The 19,792-nt window shown below is 35.9% G+C and overlaps 1 protein-coding gene and 1 long non-coding RNA gene across 3 annotated transcripts in view; both read right to left on the bottom strand.

Moving 5' to 3' along the window:
* Nucleotides 1-19,792, bottom strand: part of DOCK3 (dedicator of cytokinesis 3) — a 664,292-nt gene that overhangs the window by 372,386 nt on the left and 272,114 nt on the right. The gene's annotated exons all lie outside the window — the stretch shown is intronic.
* The window catches only part of LOC116559354, a 9,586-nt gene continuing 2,734 nt past the window's right edge, over nt 12,941-19,792 (bottom strand). Inside the window, exons 2-3 of the long non-coding RNA XR_004272432.1 lie at nt 17,251-17,253; nt 12,941-12,952 (exon numbers count right to left, since the gene is read on the bottom strand). This is a non-coding gene — a long non-coding RNA (uncharacterized LOC116559354). The remainder of the gene's footprint in view (nt 12,953-17,250; nt 17,254-19,792) is intronic.

The raw sequence follows: 19,792 nt of genomic DNA, 5'->3' as shown, positions 1-19,792 counted from the left end.
AATACCTAATGTAGATGACGGGTTGATGGGGGCAGCAAACCACAATGCAAGTGTATACCTATATAACAAATCTGCATGTTTTGCACATGTATTCCAGAACTCAGAATATAATTTAAAATAAAAAGTGGTTCATGTTACATGGATGGTTTGGTAACTTCTATTAATTGTTTTGTACTATGAACTAAACAAGATTATGTATGATTTTTCCCCATAAGAAGGCTGGAACAATATTTAAAAATTAATAGTTCCCTTCTATTAAAATTATGAAGCCATTTCATATATACCATACTGAACAGATCAGAGATTTAGTAAGACCTAGGAGCAAACCAAGATGGGTAAGCGGATATATTATATTATGTAATGCTTGCATTGTCTTTGGAAGAATCATATTCTCCCTGTAAGTACTCGTTGACTTTTATTTCATGTAACCTTTAGAGCAGTAAGATTCAAAGGTCTAATTAAAGTCCTCTTATCTCATTTACCACTTTCTCCCATCATTTCCTTAAAGCTACACATATAATGATCTAATCTTTGTTCCTGAAGTAAGTCCAATATGTTCCTAACTCAGAGCCTTTGAATTTGTTCTTCCTCTGCCTAAACCATTTTCTCCTTATCACCAAGTTTCAACTCCTCATCTTCTTCAGGACTCTGCTCTAAAGTCACCATATCATCAAGGACTTCCCTATCCATTCTGTTTATAAACTAGTAATGCAACACCAGCCCTAGAACTTTCTATATTCCTCTCACTGCATTCTTTCTTTTGTATGTATCCTGATTAGATATTTTACCATTTTCCCCTCAATCTAAGATATTATTCATTGTAACATCATGGACAGAAAAAAGCTGCCAATTATAATTGTAAAAAATCTTATAATTATAAATATTTCCCATATTTTTTGGCAAGCTGATCCTAAAACTTATATGAAAATGTAAAGGACCCAAAATAGCCAAAGCAACTTTGAAAAGAAGAACAAAGCTGAAAGACTCACATTTGCTAACTGGTTTTCCAATTACTATAAAACTATACTTACCTATATTTACCTATAAAACTATAGTTTAAGTAATCAAGAAAATGTGGTGCTCATATAAAGATAGAAATATGAATCAATTGAACAGAATTGAGTTCATAAATTTCCCCTTATATTTTTGGTTAATTAATTTTTGACAACTGTGCCAAGACAACTCAATGGGGGAAAGAATAATCTTTTCAACAAATGATGGTAGAACAACTGCACGTCTACGTGTAAAAAAATTTAATTTTTATCTCATATCACCACAAAAGTGAACTCAAAATGGATTATAGTTCTAAATATAAGAGCTATTACTATAAAACTCTTAGAAGAAAATATAGAGTGACCTGGGGTTAGTCAGAGTTACTAAGTAAGACACCAAAAGCACAATACATTTAAAAAATGGATAAACTTAGGATTTCCTCAAAATTAAAAATGTCTCCACTTTAAAATATGTATTAAGAATGTGAAAAGAACAGCCACAAACTGGGAGAAGATATTTTCAAATCATACCTCTGATAAAGGGCTTACCTCCTAAATATATAAAGAACTTTTATAGCTAAGACAAACAACCTAATGAAAAAAAATGGGTGAAAGATTCAGGTAGACATTTCACCAAGAAAGATACATGAATGGCCAATAAACAACTGACAAGATGCTGAACATCATCAGCCATTAGAAAAATGCAAATAAGAACTACAAGATACCATTTCTCATACAGAGAATGGTTATGATTTAAAAAGGGAGACAACAATACGAGTTGCCAGAGATGTGGAAAAAATAGGTTCCTCACACATTACTGGTGAAAATGTAAAATGGTACAACCATTTGTAAAAACATTTTGGCAGTTTATTTAAAAGTTAAAAATAGATTTATTATATGACCTAGAAATAAATACTCTTAGATATCTACCTCCCCAAAAGGAAAACATGTTTCCAGAGACTTGTACACAAATATTTGTTGCAGTATTATTCATAATTTTAAAAACTGAAACAATCCAATGAATGATAAAATGTTATCCACAGAGTAGAATACAATTCAGCAATAAATGAGTATGAGCTACTGATTCAGGCAATGAACACCAATAAACTTCAAAAACATTATGTTAAGTGGAAGAAATCAACGTGAACGAACCTAGAGGACATTATGCTAGTCAAACACAGAAAGAAACATATCGTATGAAATCACTTATATGGGAATCTTAAAAATATCAAATTCATAGAAAGAGTAAAATGTGATTACTAGGGAGGGAAAATGGGATGATGCAGGTCAATGGTAGAAAGTTGTAGTTATATAAGGAGAATAAGTATAGAGATCTAATGTACAACATGAGGACTATCATTAATGATACTGTATCTTATACTGGGAATTTGTTAACAGATTTTATATATTCTCATTATTAAAAAAATAGAGAAAGGTAATAACTATGTAAGATGGTAAGTATGTTCATTTGCTTGACAATAGTAATCTCTTCACCTTAAATGTTTTTCAAAACTTCGTGCTGGACACTTTATATACAATAAAATCAACCCATTCATCAATGAGTGCCAACACTATTATTTTAAAAGATGCTAGATATAAAAGACTGCATATTTTATTACTGTATTTATATGAAATGCATAGAAAATGTAAATCTATAGAAACAGAAAGCAGATTAATGGTTGTCTGAAGCTTGGCAAAAGTGAGGAATGACTGCAAATGGGCATGACAGATCTTTCTGGGGTGATGGAAATATTCTAAAGCTAGATGTGGTGATAGTAGCCCTAGTTTGTAAACTGACTAAAGATCATGTAACTCTGTAATTAAAATGGATGAATTTCATGGGTAGGTAAATTGCAAAACTATTTTGTAAAAAATGCTTCGTCATGTCTAATATAAATTAGAAATGTGAAACCTTATGTATCTCACAATATATTAAAATCCATTTTTTTGGCTCACTGAACTTTTATTTTTTTAATACATTTCTTATATTTGTTTTCCCACACTAGAAAGTCAGTTCCAAAAAGGCAGATTTTCTTTTTTATTTTCTATTGTATCCCAGCAGCAATGTGGAGCAATCTTGTAATGTACTGAAAATAGAAAGCATTCAATATTTGTTGAATGAAAAAATAACTTGTCAATGTTCTTTGAAGAGAATATAAATTTCACACCACTAATTTCATACCCTTTTAGAAGTGCATCTGGAGCAATGATTATCTAGGGCTTACACATGTATTATTGTAGTTGATCCTTGCAAGAACCCACTGACATAAAAAAGAAGAGAGATCACAGAGGCTGAAAAGACATGGTGGCCTTGAGCCACCTATGGAACATGCAGGCAGATATAACTAACAAGCCAATAGGCAGCTGGAAATAGGAGGATGCTACTTAGTGGAATGATTTGGCTCATCATACTTTGGGAATCATAATTTTTGTGAAACTATAAGACTGGGCAAGCAGAGGCAATTAATATAGAATGAGAACTGATGGTGCAGCCATTCTTTCTGCAGAAGACAATCATAGTCAAGGATGACTTATTAGCAGAAGAATAACATAATAAAAGAAGAGTGACATGAAATAGTTTGGAGGAACAAACAAGCTAAATCTTATCAGAGGAGATGAATATCCAGACAATAGCAGTAGGACTAGACAAAGAGAGGAGAAATTAAAAGACATACCAAAGGACGAATTGGTATAGATGAGAAAATATATGTTGTCTGCAGGGTAGGAGAGAAAAAGAAGAGGAATCTACAGAAAGAAACCAACTTAAGAAGTCAAAAAAACAAAAAACACTAAATTTAAAAATAAGCTTTCAAACAGAAAAAATAGAATAAACTAAGGAAATTGTGGAGTGGAAATTCTGGCTTTAGTTAATTTAAATAATTTAACAATCTTTGCTTCTAAATTAACCTAGTGAAGTCAATGAACAAATGAAGAAAACTAGAATTATTCTAATACTTGCTAGAGAATAATATAAACAATCTATCATGCACCAGAAGGTTTTTGGATAAAAACTCATCTGATGTATTCTGGCTGGTGTTCAACAGTGTAATGTAAGCATTACTTACAATATTTACCTGAGTGTCATAGATTTAGTCAACAGAAATGTTATTCATCTAAAAAAACAATTCCCCCATGAAACGTTTGGTTCTACTTTAATAAAGTATTGTTATGTAAGTGCACAGAATGATGAAACAAAAAGAAGCTGGCACTGTGTCTAGTGGTAGTAACATCCAATGGAAGTCTTCTGGCATTTGGTTTTGATAGATTAGCAGAATAACCTTCAGAGTAAGGTAGTCCTAAGAATATTCAAGATCTAGAATAGCAATTATGTAGTTCTAGATTACAGAAGCTAAAGGAGTAATTACACATGAAATCTAATGCTCGTTAAATGTTTGTTTTTAAAAGAAAGTTATTTTATCTTAAATATCAATTTGAAACCAAATGAACTCCAATATCAGTACCCGGCTCTAAATGTTTTCCTCTTTGTTGGCAGAAAAGTATTGTTTCTATATTTAGACAACAGCTATTTATTTGCAATACTATGAATCAAAATTTTCTTACAATTTTAAACATCTCCAATAAATATACAAATATTACAGGAAAGGGCTGGTACAATACTACAATTTGTCCATGACTTAATATTGACCAGATGCTTCAATGAAAAATTGATTAATATAAAACACTCTGGGGCCAGGCATGGTGGCTCACGCGTGTAATTCCACCACTTTAGTAGGGCAAGACAGGTGGATCACTTGAGGTCAGGCGTTCAAGACCAGCCTGGTCAAGATGGCGAAACCCCGTCTCTACTAAAAATACAAAAATTAGCTGGGTATGGTAGCATGCACTTGTAATCCCAACTATTTGGGAGGCTGAAGTGGAGGCATAAGAATCATTTGAACCTGGGAGGTGGAGGCTGCAGTGAGCCGAAATGGCACACTGCACTCCAGTCTCGTCAACCAAGCAAGACTCTGTCTCAAAAATAAAATACTCATCAACTTTTCCATTTTAAAATCTTTACACTTAATGGTTAACAAGTACTGCAAATTTGTTCATTTCAATTGGCTCTAACTTTCTTAAAATGAAAACCTTGCAGTCAAAGCAAGATACTTAGATTCCAGTTTCATTTTGCCTACTCAGCTAAACAAAATCTATGTCCTTTAGGTTGTCCATGACACTTCTCTTCTCTAGTGTTCCATTTCCTTACCTATAAAACAGAGAATGAGAAAAAGCAGTCTTCCCTGCCCACCTTCTCGGATGTAGTGAAGATAAAATGGAATAATGGATGTCAAAGCACTGAAGTTGCCAAAGTAGGTAGTGATATAATCATCACCAAAATTCAACCTGTAGTTCACAAAATTTAAATACTAGGCTTCTTGTTTTAATTCAATCTTAAAAACAGTCAAAATAAATTAAACCTAATAGTGTGACTCACAAGGTAAAAATAAAGCATCTAATTATACAAGGAATTGCAGTGAAGACATGAGAAACATTGATTTGACAATCTGTGGTTCTTAAATATCTGTGCTTCTTAAATATCTGTGCTTCTAACAACTGGTTCACTGGCACTAAAGTTTCTTATTTCTTATTGGAGTTGCTCTCCAACCATAGACTTTTTCCTACTTCCACATCTTTCTCTAAAATGTCTTCTACAAAATGCAACATGAAGTTTAGATAGACTTGATATATGGCAGAATGCTGAGAAATCAGTTGACTTCTCAAATTCTGAACTAAATGCAAATGGAACAATGGCTGGTGGCTGACCAGCATTTTTTTTTTTTTTTTTTTTTTGAGACGGAGTTTTCACTCTTGTTACCCAGGCTGGAGTGCAATGGCGCGATCTCGGCTCACCGCAACCTCCGCCTCCTGGGTTCAGGCAATTCTCCTGCCTCAGCCTCCTGAGTAGCTGGGATTACAGGCACGCGCCACCATGCCCAGCCAATTTTTTTTGTATTTTTAGTAGAGACGGGGTTTCACCATATTGACCAGGATGGTCTCGATCTCTTGACCTCGTGATCCACCCGCCTCGGCCTCCCAAAGTGCTGGGATTACAGGCTTGAGCCACCGCGCCCAGCCTTTTTTTTTTTTTTTTTAATGTGGCACACAGAAACTAAGAAGTAGTTGACCTCAGTAAAAACTTAGCATCACAGTTCAGGTAGGCTCTGCTGTAGGTAAAGGGAAAATTCCAATAATATCTAAACACTGGTTTGAAATGATAATTTCAACACAAGTGCCATCATCCTCAAAGGACATAAAGAGGACCAGGCATACATAAGAGTCTTCATGTAGAGTTGGTGGTAAGCAATCAACTGTTATCATTTTTTTAACTTTTATTATAGGTTCAGGGGTACACATGCGTTTGTTACATAGGTAAACTCACGTCACAGGGGTCTGTTGTACAGATTATTTCATCACCTGGGTTCTAAACCTAGTACCCAATAGTTATTCTTTCTGTGCTCATCTCCTTCCTCCCATTCCCCACCCTCAAGTAGGCCCCAGTGTCTGTTTTTCTTCTTTGTGCCCATGTGTTATCATTAACTTCCACTTATAAGTGAGAAAATGCAGTATTTGGTTTTCTGTTCCCACATCAATTTGATAAGGATGATGACCTCAACCTCCAACCATGTTCCAGTAAAAGACAAGATCTCATTCTTTTTTACGGCTGAACAGTATTCCTGGTGTATATGTACCACATTTTCTTTATCTAATCTGTCATTAATGGGCATTTAGGTTGATTCCATGTCTTTGCTATTGTGAATAGTGCTGCAATAAACATTTGTGTGCATATGTTTTTACGGTAGAATAATTTATATTTCTCTGAGTATATAACCAGAAATGAGATTGCTGAGTTGAATAGTAGTTCTGTTTTTAGCTCTTTGAGGAACTGCCATACTGCTCTCCACAATGGTTGAACTAATTTACACTCCCACCAACGGTGTATAAGTGTTCTCTCTTCTCCACAACCTCACCAGCATCTGTTATTTTTTGACTTCTTAACAACAGTCAGTCTGACTGGTGTGAGATGGTATCTAATTGTGGTTTTGATCTGCATTTATCTAATGACCAGTGATACTGAGGACTCCCTATTCGATAAATGGTGCTGAAATAATGAGCTAGCCATATGCGGAAGACTGAAAATGGACCCCCTTCCTTACACCATATACAAAAACCAACTCAATATGGATTAAAGACTTACATGTAAAACCAAAACTACAAAAAACCTGGAAGACAACCTAGGCAATACTATGCTGGACATAGGAATGGGTAAAAATTTCATGACAAAGAAGCGAAAAGCAGCAAAAGTAAAACATTGGCACATGAGATCTAACTAAACTTAAGAGCTATACAGAAGAAGAAAAAGAAACTATTGACAAAGTAAGAAGACAATCTATAGATTGAGAGAAAATATCTGCAAACTATGCATCTGACAAAATTCTAATATCCATCAATCTACAAGGAACTTAAATTTGCAAGAAAAAAACAACCTCCTTAAAAAGTGAACAAAGAACATGAACAGGCATTTTTCTAAAGAAAATATACATGCAGCCAACAACCATATGAACTTTTATCCTTAATTGTTTTCCTTGGGCCAGTCACTATACTGGGTACTTTATATAAATAATATAACTCATACAACAGTCCCATCAGAAAGGCTTTATTTTCATTATTTTATAGATAAGGAAGCTTAGATTCACAGAAATTACAAATCTCCATCAAGGTCATAGAGCATTTGAGTGACCTGGATAGGATTTAAACCCAAGCATACATATTTAACTCCCAAATCCTGGTTCTCTCTGTATTGTTACATATATGAAACTCAGATTCTACTGACACTGTACATAATATAGAATATTTTTCACCCTTAAAAAGGAAGGAAATCCTGACAAATGCTGAACTCAAATGGATGAACCCTGAAAACATTATGCTAAGTGAAATAAACCAGTCACAACAGGACCATCTGATTCTACTCATATGAGGTATTTTGAGCAGTCAAATTTATAGAGGCAGAAAGTACAATGGCGGTTTCCAGGATATCTGGGAGGGAGAAATATGGAGTCAATGTTTAATAGGGATAGAGTTTTAATTTGACAAATGAAAAAAATTATAGAGATGAATGGTGGTGGGGGATGCATAACAATGGTGGGGATTGCATAACAATGAATGTACTTAATGCCACTGAACTATACACTTAACAATAGTTGAAATGATAAATTTTATGTCATATTTTACCACAAAAATAACTTTTAAAAATTAAAAAATAGGTATATAGTTGTTTTATTGTGTGAGAGTTCAAATATGTGTAGAGAGTGCATGCAAAAGCTTAATAGCCAAAAGAATGAACTGTGCTAGTTACCAATTTGTGGCCTCTCACATCCAAATTGACTTTCTTTGCCCACTCTGCAAAAATGAATGTGAGGAGGTGAAATTTTAGCTGAGAATTAAAGAATGACAATAGCCAGATGAACTTTAACATATCTTTTTCCTTATTCCCAAAATAAACCTATCTATTTATTTGTATACATAATTATATTTATTGCATTTCCAAAGGAAATACATTATTCAGTTGGGAGTCATTCACATGCATTTTATGTCCAATGTGCTAAATTTTCTGAGGTTTCCAGCCATCTAGGAAATGAACCTTTCCTGTTCCTGAGATCTCAATTGGCAGGCTGTATAACTAGGTGTGGAAAGTAGAATAAGACAATTCACAATAGTTTTCAATGGTTCTTTTAGAAGCTGGAAGGACACAAGCCCTGCTATGTCCACTCTGAGAATACTGCTCTAATGAGAAGACTATACCTTCTTCACTTTTTTGGTTTAGGGAAATTTAGTAGATCAACTAGCCATTCATTCGCTTGTGGACTATCCTAGAAACCAAACATCATTTTCTAAATAGTAAGAAATCTGAATGTTTAAAATTACATTTTAAGACTAAGGTCTTTTTCTTTTCCCTATAGTCTGCTTGATTCTGCTTAATTACAAGAGTGTTTATTCTAAAATTAGAAAGATTAATCAGGTTTCAAGAAAACAACGTGCATCAACTCTGAAAAAAAATTCTAGTTTAAGGAACTGTGACATCATCTGAGGAAGATAAGAGTCACATAAACAATTAGCAAAAATCTTAAGAAAATCACGTTTCATCAACCTTCAGTACTTCATATATCCTAGGTACTCAGGAAATAGCCTTCATGTACTGTTATTTGTTATTTACCTTCACAACAACCCAACATACTGGCTATTGTCTCAGCTTCACAGATGAGAAAACTAAGACCCAGTGTTTAAGTAATTTGCACTAACACACAAAGCTAGAAATCTGGGGAGTTGGGATTCAAGCAGAGGTGTATAATATAAAAGCCTAGGTACTTTCTACTCCTTCCAACTATTACATACAATTAAACTGGTATTGTGCCTGATAATTATCGCCTCTCATGGAACCCAGTGACACTGATTCTCCTAGGTGGAAGTTGTGACAAGGGAGGATGAAGAAGCTGGCCATTCTAGGAGGCACTACCAAATCCTTTACATAGTAAGTTAATAAATAGACATTTATTTAGCATGAAAATATATGGTATTTCTAAAAGCAGGTTTCTAAAAACCAGGTCCTTTTTTTAGGGGAGAATTTTAAGAAAAGCAGACATTTGCTTTCTTTGAAATACTTTTTTTTTTCTTTTTCTATGAACAGTTTCCTAGTTTCTTAGCCCCTAAGTTCATCTTTTGGTTAAAAAAAAAAAAAACAGATTAATACTCTTTGAGCCATTTCTAAACACTGCTGTGCTCCTGCATGTTTTTGATCCAAAGTTTTAGAACATTTGACATCTGAAACAATCACTTTCAGGTACTATTAGGTAAAAACATTTCCCAGGAATTAGGAAAGTATTATGCTATTCCAATATTTTTAATATGCTGCTGTCATAATTCAGATTTAGAGATCAAGCCTCAGAGCTGGCTATGTCTCACTGAATGAATGTCCTTGGGTATAATTTGCTCTTCCAATTCTCTGCACACAAATATAAGAGGACATGCAACTCCATTGGGGCGGCTTCTGAGAGAACTAAAGCTCCCTAGTCAATCCATCACTGTTTGCCTGAAATATTAAGTGCATTTCTATTGAAAATGTTCTTAAAAGAAGACTAATAAGTTGGCCCAAACTACATTTACACAGAAGAAGGATGCCCTCATTTTTAAAGAATGTTGGAAATGAATGTTGTGATATAACTGCCACAGCTCATAATGGCATTGAAGGGTAAGTTAAATGAAATTAAGTGCATTATGCCATCAAGAAAGTAGTGAGGTCTTATATATTATATTTTTTCCATCTTAGCATTGTATAATCTCCTTTAACAGTGTTTTCTCTCAAGATTATTTTAAACCAGGATAACAGTCTAAAACACCATTGCTAAAATTAAAAATAATTATGAGAGAACTGACAACCAAAAACAGTCTGAGTAATCCTACTATAAATGAAGGAAAAGCTCTACCAGCAAATTAGACAGAATTATGCAATTTTAAATACTATTTTATGCCCCTTGTTTTACTGACGTAGATGAATCCGGACCAAAAGCTTGCCTGTGAATCAAGATTTCAATATCATTTTTACACTGATAATGCCTCTAAATGAAAAAGAAAAAAAATTTAAAGAAAAGCCATGATGTAGTAAAGAATTCATATGAAAAAAATACTGGTTTTTCATTTGTGAACTCACAGGAGGCCAAATGTGGAAAAGAAATGAGGGTTAATCAGTGTAGCAATATAGCAAATCTTCCTGGGAACTGGTTGGAAACAAGGTTTGAGGGAAAAAGAATAATCCGTATTTGTTCATCCATCCCCTATTATCTAGTAAAATCTCATTGATAGGAGAGAAAGGAGGAGTGAGTGTGTTATCAAGTCACTTCAGTTACTTCCTAGATGTAAGACTCACCAGTGCTAAGTGAGGATATCAATGCCCATCTCACAAGGTTACTGTGAGGACAAAACAGCTATAAATGTATAAAGTGCTGTGTCCATGGTAAATCACGAATAAATGAGGGATATTTCTTATTAATACAGGTAAGAAACCCCTTTCAGAGAGTTGTTTTAAAAGAAATAGGAGCTTTCAAAAGCAAACAATAGTCTAAGATGAAGGAGTATCACAGATGAGAGCAAGAGAGCGAGACAGCAAAAGAGGGTGGAGGGAAGAGAGACAGAGAAAGAAAGAGTCCCTCCACAAAAAAATACATTAGCAAATGTTGGCTAACATCAAAATGAAAGTAAAACTTATTTAATACAGGGGTGAGTAAAAAGTAAGACCAAAACAACTATAACATTGCAATAAGGAGGAGTGCATTTTGGCATCATATTTCCATTTGTCCTGTAAGCACCTGCCAATCCCTGGGTTTTGGGTAAAGTGGGTCAGGAGGCCAAGTCTTAGGCAAAAGCTAGGCAGCAGGTGGCATCAAACCATGGAAGGCTGGAATTCTAGAGAGTAGACACACTACTAGAATTAGAAGGGAAAAATTCCACAAGGCATAGAGGCACTGAAGCTAGGTATGGGTCTCAGGGGTAAAGGGCAAAAAGGAATATTAACTGCAAATGAGCACTACTATGGGTTAAAAGAAGAAATCCACATAACTACTTTATGGCCTAAAAAATTTCAATCTAAATTTTAATGTGTTTCCAGGTAGGTCATACTCCACGCACTTGGCAAAACCACCAAATGCAAATCTTCCCTGGAGAAATGTTTTAATTCTAGTTTCAAGGAATTAATATACTTAGAGTTCCAAGGGACATTAGTTCAAAATAAAACATGCCAAAAAAAAAAAAAGGTGAACAAAAGCAAGAGTCAGATTTTTAAAAATTTGAAACAGAACAACAAAACCTAAAGATACTGAAATAATCAGATGAAGAAAATAAAATGGGTATCTACCATATGTTTAAAGAAATAAATGAGGACACTGAAAGTATATAATAGGCAGAAAGGACTGTCAAAATGAACCGGACAAACTTGAAAAATAACTAAACAGAATTCTCAGAAATGAAAAGTGTAATAAATAAAATATGAACTTGTGGCTGTTTCAACAGCAAACTAGACATGTCTGAAAAAAATAATTTAAAAATAAATGAGCTGGGCGCGGTGGCTCACGCCTGTAATCCCAGCACTTTGGGAGGCTGAGGCGGGTGGATCATGAGGTCAAGAGATCGAGACCATCCTGGTCAACATGGTGAAACCCCATCTCTACTAAAAATACAAAAAATTAGCTGGGCATGGTTGCGCGTGCCTGTAATCCCAGCTACTCAGGAGGCTGAGGCAGGAGAATTGCCTGAACCCAGGAGGCGGAGGTTGCGGTGAGCCGAGATCGCGTCATTGCACTCCAGCCTGGGTAACAAGAGTGAAACTCCGACTCAAAAAAAATAAATAAATAAATAAATAAGCAAGCTAAGTATCCAACCTTATAAGCTGGAAAAAATACTGGATGAACCCACAAAAATGTAGAAAGAAATAAAGAACAGATATTAAATAAAAAATAAAACTAAAAGAGAGGATCAACAAAGCCAAAAGATATTCCCTATATAGGTTACTAAAATAGACAAAAGTTTAGCAAGAGCAAGAACAACAAATAAACACTAGCAATGTAAAGCAACTAATATAAAGAAAACACAAACTTAGACTGCTTAAAGGTGAATTTTTTTTTCTTTTTTTTTTTGAGACGGAGTTTCGGTCTTGTTACCCAGGCTGGAGTGCAATGGCGCAATCTCGGCTCACTGCAACTTCCGCCTCCCTGGCTCCAGCAATTCTCCTGCCTCTGCCTCCCGAGTAGCAGAGATTACAGGCGCCTGCCACCACGCCTGGCTAATTTTTGTATTTTTTAGTAGAGACAGGGTTTTACCATGTTGGCCAGGCTGGTCTCGAACTTTTGACCTTAGATGATCCCCCCACCTTGGCCTCCCAAAGCGCTGGCATTATAGGTGTGAGCCACCGCGCCAGCCTTAAAGGTGAATTCTACCAAATGTTTAAGGAACAGATAATCACAAACTTAAAACTGATTACAAAAGCAGACAAAGGGTTTGAAGAATGGGAAATTACAAATCAATCTCATTCCTAAATATGGGTAAAGACTGGAATTAATGTCAAGCAACAATGAAATGGATATATTTTTGATTTACATTTCCCTGATGACTGATGATGCTGAGTATCTTTTCATTGGTCATTATTTTTTCTTATTCTATAAACTGTGTATTTAAATCCTTTGTCTTTCTTTGTTGCATTGTTTTATTACTGAGTTGTAAGAGTCAAGAGTTCTTTTCTTTTGATGTGACTCCTGATATATGAAACATAATTCTCCCACTCTGGGTTTAGTTTTCATTTTCACTATAGTATATTCCAAAGAACAAAAGTTTTCTTTATGGAGTCCAAAATGTCAGCTTTTTTCTTTTACAGTTTGTGCTTCTAATGTCCTAAGAAACCTAGCCTATCCTAAAGTTAGGAATTCTTTGGTTCTAGTAGTACATAGTGTAAGGTAAGGAATGCATTCATTTTTTTCTCCATATGAATATTCATTTATCCTCATATGTTAAAAAGACTTCCTTTTCCCCATTTAGGGGCCATCTCACTTTTATCTAAAATTAGCCATATCTGAATTGTCTCATTGTTTCATTGATCTATATGTCAATCCTTTTGTTAACATCACAGTCTTGATTACTATATTTTATAGTCTTCAAATCACATACGCAAAGACCTCCAGCTTTGTTCTTCTGAGTTTTCTCTGAATAGTCTAGTCATTTACTTTTTCCATATACATTTCAGAATCAACTTATCAGGTCGGGTATGATAGCTCACGCCTGTAATAACACCACTTTGGGAGTCTAAAGCAGGAGATCACGTGAAACTAGTAGCTTTCAGAGGAGCCTGGGCAACATAGCAAGACTTGGTCTCAAGAAAAAAAAAAAAAAAAAGAAAAGAAAAAAAAAAAAAGCCGTGTTTGGTAGTCCCAGCTACTCAAGAGGCTGAAGTGGGAGGATCTCTTGAGTACAGGAGTTAGAGCTTACAGTGAGCTGTGATTGTGCATTCCAGCCTGGGAGTCTGAGAGAGACTCTGACTCAAAAACAATAAATAAAACAATCAACATCAATTTCTACACAAAAAATACCTGCTGAAATTTTGATTTTCATTAGGATTATGTTGATACCACACATCAATACTGGAGAGAACATCTTAAAAATACTGAGTCTTACACTCAATAAGCATGATATATCTCCTCCATTTATTTCAGGTCTTAAAAATTTTTTTTTCAATACTGCTGTGTAGCTTTTATTGTGCAGGTATTTCATATATTTCATTAAATTGACCTAATGCTAATCATACATGCTTCAGTTTATTAGCCTATCTTGCTTGGAAAGTGAGAGCAGTTCAGAAGCCCAGAATAGTATTTGTGAATATGTGCGATACAATCCAATTTTAATATTTTGTTCCCATACAACTATCCTGATACTAGCTTATTATATTAACACAATTCCTCAATGATGATATAAAAGTAATCTAAGAACCCTGATAAATTATTTCTCCTGAAAATGCTTTCAACAAAAACACTGAAATGGAAATTTACTTACATCACAAATCTAGTCAAGTAGAAAAGGCATATAATCACTCTAAATAATATGACTACTAGGCCAGGCGCAGTGGCTCACACCTGTAATCCCAGCACTTTGGGAAGCCAAGGCAAGTGGATCATGAGGTCAAGAGATTGAGACCATCCTGGCCAACAGAGTGAAACCTCGTCTCTACTAAAAATACAAAAATTAGCTGGGTATGGTGGCACATGCCTGTAGTCCCAGCTACTCAGGAGGCTGAGGTGGGAGAATTGCTTGAACCTGGGAGGCAGAGGTTTCAGTGAGTCGAGATAACACCACTGCACTCTAGCCTGAGTGACAGAGTGAGACTCTGTCTCAAAATAATAATAATAATAATAATAATTTGACTACTTAGGTTATCTTTTCTCTAGTTACCATGTCTTCTTGGGGACTAAAAGTTTTCAAACTATTATAAGTTGACTATTTCTGGTGTGAAAGCTATATATTAAAAAATTAAAATAATCAAATCACAATTTGAAGAAAAAGTTTTACAACATTTATACAAATCATTTGAGAATCAATTTTTATTTCAATGGATACAGACAGTAGTGAAGGTAAGCTCACTATATTACATAAAAACAAACATAATTAGTAAATTAAAAGTAGTGGGGATCAATCATTTAATTCAGTTCATTATTCTCAGTGACATCTCATAGATTAATGAGGTTTGTGTTTGTTTTTTTTATTATCCTGTTGTTAACAGGATTTAACTAACATATTTTCTCACATAAAAAGTTCAGAAGTTAAATAGGATTTTTACAGTGACTGTACAATGTTAACAAAGTTTTAGACATCTTCCATTGTTGCGTCCTGACATCCCTGGAATATAATTTTTAAACTTGTAGTTGTCATATCCTGGTGATAAGATGGCAAACCTACCATAAGCTTATCCAAAAGTAAAAGGAGAGAAGGAAGAAAGACAATGGGCTATAAGAACATGCTAATGTAGTCACAAGAAAACAATCTTGTGACAATGCATTCTGCTACAAGAAAAACAATGGCATTTCCAGAAACCCCTTATACAAACTACTTATTTCTTATATTTTTAAAAATTTATTTACATACTTATGTATTTGTGTGCAGGCTTGCATTTATTTGTTTTCTTAACTAACCGTATAATCATTTAGAATCAGGCTGGAATTTATTTACTTAGATGAAGGCTCGCATTTATTTATTTATTTATTTAATACGGAGTATTCTTCTGTCACCAGGCTGGAGTGCAGTGGTGCAATCTTGGCTCACTGCAACCTCCCCCTCCTGGATTCAAGCAATTCTTCCACCTCATTCTCCTGAGCAGGTGGGACCACAGGCTCGTGCCACTTCACCTGGCTGGTATTTCTGTATTTTTATCAGAGATAAGTTTTCACAAGGTGGGTCAGGATGGTCTCGATCTCTTGACCTCATGATCTCCTGGTCTCAGCCACCCAAAATGCTGGGATTACAGGTGGGAGCCACCCTCCCAGGTTTTTATTTATTTACTTACTTACTTATTTATTTATTTACTTAGACTCAGACTGGCCAGCTTACACTTATTTATGTATATATTTACTTATTTATTTATTTTCATCTTCTTTTTTCTTTTTTGAAGGAAGGAAGGAAAAGAAAGAAAGAGAGAGAGAGAAGAAGAGAAACAGGGAGAGAGATTGGGAGTCTTGCTGTATTGCTGAAGCCTGAGTGCAGTCTAAAAATGGGTATTAAAAAACCTCTTTTATGTCAGTAATTGTGCTTGACAATAGAGACAGTAAGGAATACGGGAGGAAGATAACAAACAAGCAGTCAACCAATATTTCACTTAAACCTGTGAAATGCTATGCATTTGCTAAGAAGTGATTTACTTCCAATTATGTGGTCACTTATAGAGTAAATGTAATGTGGTACTGAGAAAAATACATATTCTGTGGATTTGGGGTGGAGAGTTCTGTAAATGTTTATTAGGTTTGCTTGTTCCGGGTCTGAGTTCAAGTCCTGGATATCCTTGTTAATTTTCTGTCTCATTGATCTAATATTGACAATGGGTGTTAAAGTCTCCCACTATTATTGTGTGGGAGTCTAAGTCTCTTTGTTAGTCATTAAGAACTTGCCTTACGTATCTGGGTGCTCCTGTATTGGTGCATATATATTTAGGATCATTAGCTATTCTTGTTGCATTAATCCTTTTACCATTATGTAATGTACTTCTTTGTCTCTTTTGATCTTTGTTACTTTAAAATATATTTTATCAGAGACAAGAATTACAACTCCTGCTTTTTTTTTTTTTGCTCTCCGTTTGCTTGGTAAATCTTCCTCCATCCCTTTATTTTGAGCCTTTGTGTATCCTTGCATGTGAGATGGGTTTTGGCTTTTTATCCAATTTGCCAGTCTGTGTCTTTTGATTGGGGCATTTAGTCCATTTACATTTAGGGTTAATATTGATATGTGTGAATTTGATACTGCCATTTAATGCTAGCTAGCTGTTTTGCCCTTTAGTTGATGCAGATTCTTCATTACGTTGATGCTCTTTACCTTTTGGTGTGTTTTTGGAGTTGCTGATACTGGTTGTTCCTTTCTACATGTAGTGCTTCTTTCAGGAGCTCTTGTAAAGCAGGCCTAGTGGTGATGAAATCTCTGAGTACTTGCTTGTTCACAAAGGATTTTATTTTTCCTTCACTTATGAAACTTACTTTGGCTGAATATGAAATTCTGGGTTGAAAGCTCTTTTCTTTGAGAATGTTGAATATTGGCTCCCACTCTCTTCTGGCTTATAGGGTTTCTGCTGAGAGATCTGCTGTGAGTCTGATGGGCTTCCCTTTGTGGGTAACCTGACCTTTCTCTCTGGCTGCCCTTAGCATTTTCTCCTTCATTTCATCCCTGGTAAATCTGATGATTATGTGCCTTGGGGTTGCTCTTCTTGAGAAATATCTTTGTGGTGTTCTCTGTATTACCTGAACTTGAATATTAGCCTGCCTTGCTAGGTTGGGGAAGTTTTCCTGGATAATATCCTGAAGAGTATTTTCCAGCTTGGATTCATTCTCTTTGTCACATTCAGGTACACCTATCAAACGTAGATTAGGTCTTTTCACATAGTCCCATATTTCTTGGAGACATTGCTCATTCCTTTTTATCCTTTTTTCTTTAATCTTGTCTTCTCATTTTATTTCATTGAGTTGGTCTTCGACCTCTGATATCCTTTCTTCTGCTTGATCAACTCAACTGTTAAAACTTGCACATACTTCACAAAGTTCTTGTATTGTTTTTCAGCTCCATTAATTCACTTATATTCCTCTCTAAATCATCTATTCTCATTAGCATTTCATCAAATCTTTTTTCAAGGTTCTTAGTTTCTTTGCATTGGGTTAGAATGTTCTCTTAGCTCACAGAAGTTTCTTATTATCCACCTTCTGAAGCCTGATTCTGTCAATTAATCACACTCATTCTCCATCAGGCCTTGTTCCCTTGCTGATGAGTTGTGATCCCTTGTAGGAGGAGAGGCATTCTGGTTTCGGGTGTTTTCAGTCTTTTTGCGCTGGTTTCTTCCCATCTTTGTGGATTTATCCACCTGTCGTCTTCGTAGTTGCTGACTGTCAGATTTAGTACGTCCAGTTTGTTGATGATAAAGTTATTTCTGTCTCTTAGTTTTCCTTCTAACAGTCTGACCCCTCTTCTGTAGGACTGCTGAGGTCCACTCCAGACCCTGCTTGCTGGGGATCACCTGAAGCAGCTTCAGAACTGTAAGGGTTGCTACCAGTTTCTTCTTTTGTTATCTTTGTCCCAGAAGGATACCCACCAAATGTCAGTCTGAGCTCTGCTTTATGAGGTAATTCTTTGGGTATACGGCGGTCAGGGAGCTCCTTGAGGAGACAGTCTGTCCTTTATGGGTGCTCAAGTGCTGAGGAGTGAGCTGCACTGTTCATTCAGAGCTGCTGGGCAGGTACGTTTAAGTCTGCTGCTGCAGAACTCATAAACCTCCCTTTTTTTCCCCCAGCTGATCAGTCCTGGGGAGTTAGGGCTTTATTTATGAGTTTCCATTGTGTTGCTGCCTGTTTTTGTTTTTTTTTTTGTAAGGGCTGCCCTTCCCAGCAAGGAGGCAGCCTACCTCTGTAGTGGTGGAGTGCCTTGGTAATGGCAGACACCCCTCCCCAACAGAGTTGAATCTTCCCGGGTTCAGCTGTGCTTGCTGTGATACTCTCAACCCATAGCGTTTCCAATTGCTATTTTTTGTGGGGGTGGGACCAGCCAAGCCTGATCACCTGGCTCCCTGTCTCAGAGCACTTTTTTTTTTTTTAGTTGAATAGTCGACTCTCTCCCAGGTGTTCCAGTCGCCTGTTGAAAAGGTGCTGGGATCTGTGTGATTTCCTGTGCGGTGCCCCACTGTACCACCTGAAACAGTGGCGTTGAGATTCGTGGTGCTTTTTTGCCTGGGAATCTCCTGGTCTGGCTCCCTATTTCAGTCCCCTTTTTAATCAGCTGATGGGCGACTCTGCCTTCCTGGACCTCCAACCACCAGCCAAAAGGGCACCCAGTCCCCTGTATTTTGTGCTGAGAACTGCTGCGCTAGGGTGCCAGCAAAACAGCCGCACCAGCCAAAAGAGTCGCGCTGGTGACCCATGGGGCTCCTCTGCCTGGGTATCTCCTGGTCTGTGGGCAACAAAAATCTGTCTGGAAATGCAGTGTCCACTCACCCTCTGCACTTTCACTGGGAGCTGTAATCCTGAGCTGCTCCTAATTGGCCATCTTGAATCTCTCTACAAACTACTTATTTCTTATAGCCAGAAGTGTATCACACAACTTCTCCTAGCTTCAGGGGGAGTCACGAAAGATGAATACTTTTTATCTGTACACACTGCCTACTTAAACAGTTCTGAGATCTTTTAATAAGAAGAGTCTGGATACCAGACACTAGGGTGTCTGCCAAAATATACTTTTAGATTGTAAACCTAGCTAAGATGAAATACACTAAAAGTTATTTTGAAAAAACAAAAGACAGTCTTACACAATTAAAACATGAATTTTAATTACATTGAGAGAAAAAAAATCTTTGAAACTTCCTTTCTTGTTATGTACAAAATATATCTTTAATGCAGCAAAAAATGGGCATGACCTTCTAAAGATTAAAAAGTTTAGGGTGGGGTGGGATAATGAACTAGTATGTATTTAAAAAATAGTAGGGCTAAAGCAGGTCAAAGACATTCTTCTTCTTTTTTTTTTTTTTTTTTTTTTTT

The sequence above is a fragment of the Sapajus apella genome, unplaced genomic scaffold (genome assembly GCF_009761245.1).
Source record: "Sapajus apella isolate SASKATOON/1434 unplaced genomic scaffold, GSC_monkey_1.0 scaffold23, whole genome shotgun sequence".
Taxonomy (NCBI): Eukaryota; Metazoa; Chordata; class Mammalia; order Primates; family Cebidae; genus Sapajus; species Sapajus apella.
The sequence above is the reverse complement of the archived record's forward strand: the minus strand, read 5'-3'. Positions and strand labels throughout refer to the sequence as shown.